The sequence below is a fragment of the Equus caballus genome, chromosome 31, assembly GCF_041296265.1.
Source record: "Equus caballus isolate H_3958 breed thoroughbred chromosome 31, TB-T2T, whole genome shotgun sequence".
Classification (NCBI taxonomy): domain Eukaryota; kingdom Metazoa; phylum Chordata; class Mammalia; order Perissodactyla; family Equidae; genus Equus; species Equus caballus.
In genome coordinates this window covers 25,911,975-25,914,026 of record NC_091714.1, presented here as the reverse complement: position 1 = coordinate 25,914,026, position 2,052 = coordinate 25,911,975, and the positions used below count along the sequence as shown (strand labels likewise).

The following is a 2,052-nucleotide window of genomic DNA, read 5'->3' as shown; positions in this document are numbered from 1 at the left end:
GTAGCTAGGCAAAGGTGGGGATGGGATCAGGACGAGCTTTCCTGGTATGCGATGTAGAAGGTATAAAGGCCTCGATGAGGAAGAGTGAGTGTGGAGTGTTCCTGGAATTGGGAGAAATCTGATAAGGCTGGAGCAGAGAAAAAAAGGGAGAGGGTAAGTCTGGAGTGGTGGGTGAAGGTCAGAATTTGTAGGGTCTGTGAAGCTTTATTAAGGATTTGAGACTTTAGCTAAAGGGTAGTGGGAAGCCATTTATGGTGGCCATAAGAATGCATCTCACAGTCCTCTCAGGACTGGGAAAGAAGTCATTCAGGGGTCCAGCTGCTGTGTGCTCAAAGCCATCACCGTGTTTGCTCCAAGGCCAAGCTGCACAGGCCGCTCCCAGCAAATGGCTGACCACAGCACGGTTATTGAGGCAGGCCTATTGCTGGGGACACAGGCCTCCTGGAAGGCTGTCTGTAGCTCCAGGACTCTCCTGTGGCCTGCCATCCTTTCCTTAGAAGGCACGGCAGTCCAGGCCCTTCTGTGTACCTTGCCCCCACGACCCTCCAGTCACACTACCTCCTGGTCTCATGGCTCTCCAGTCTCCTCCGTCTCCTCTTTTCTCTCACAGGTGTTTCCCCTCATAACATCCTCACCTGTTAATCCTGTCTTGGTGTCTAGGATCGGGGCAATACATTTGAAGAAGGACTTTACTAACTGGAGCATGTCAGATTACAGGGCCTGTAGGGTGAGAGAAATGGAAACCACGTCACAGGCAGCTTGGGTGAAGTGCCTTTATGTTTAGCTGAGCTCCTGACACACCACTGAAGGATTTGGAGAAGAAAAGCAAGTTTAGTTTTTGGGTTTTTTCTTTTTACAGTCCAGGACTCTTTAATTTTTTTACACTATTATGCCATGAATTCATGGGGAATAGGTTCCAGCAGCTCAGGCTCCTTCCCACGGGTTCTCACGAAGTGTGCTTCTCAGGTGGGGCAAGCTGGTGCTTCAGTTGGACCTAAGTTCCTTTCTCTGTGGCTTCCATCTGTTTCTAATCATTTCCCTTGACATGTGTCAGGAAGCTACCTGGGCTCTTCGAGTGCTTAATATGCTCAATACAGACATTAATTCTCTTGGCAAGAATCTTGCCCTTGTTTGTTTACAATGCCAACAGCATGCTGGGTGACACTGTGGACTCTTCCGGTTTTGCACGGTCACATCTGTGGCTCATTCCCTTAGTGTCCACAACATCACCTCCTTGTAGATTCACACGTATGTGGCCAGGGGAACAACTCTGTGTTTTCCAAAATGCCTAGAAAACGTAAAATGGTGCCTCTGCTCTTCCTCTTTGTGTTGGTTATTTTGGTGAATTACTGGAAGAGGCGGTTCTGGCCCACAGGCAAGTTTAGGTATTTAAGAAAAGATTTCTGACTGCTGTGGTCAATAGTGGAAGTGAGAGACGAGTTAGGAGGTAAGGAATGCTGGTGACCGTGTGGTGAGAGAGCGGAAGTGGAGAGAATGGAGGAAGATCGACTATGCAAAGTCAATAGGGCAGGCGATTAGATTTGGTGGGAAGAGGGATAACTAAAAGGTTTCTAGTTTTCTTTGTTTCACTGTTTACAAGAATTGATTAAGTGACGAGTACTCCAATCCACCCTAACGTGTAGCCTAGCTCTTCAATTTGCGCCTTGCCGATATTCTCCATGTTAGTCCCTGTAAGCTGGCTGGCAAAATGCCAACCTGAGACCACCTTCTGGAGAACCCCCCATACCATGCATCTGGGGACGTTTCACCTTCCTGGTCTCCGTCCAGTCTCCACCAGTCTTCTCTGAGCTACACATGGTCTGGACTTCTGGAGAACCCCCCATACCACACATCTGAGGACGTTTCACCTTCCTGGTCTCCGTCCAGTCTCCACCAGTCCACAGTCTACAGTCTACAGTCTACAGTCCACAGTCCACAGTCCACAGTCCACAGTCTACAGTCTACAGTCCACAGTCCACAGTCCACAGTCCACAGTCTACAGTCTACAGTCGACAGTCCACAGTCTACAGTCTACAGTCTACAGTCCACAGT

At 49.0% G+C, this 2,052-nt stretch overlaps 1 pseudogene; it reads right to left on the bottom strand.

The window, feature by feature from the left end:
- Positions 1–887: 887 nt before the first annotated feature.
- LOC138921642 (large ribosomal subunit protein eL21-like) lies at positions 888–1,337 on the bottom strand (annotated as a pseudogene).
- Between the last annotated feature and the right edge of the window lie 715 nt (positions 1,338–2,052).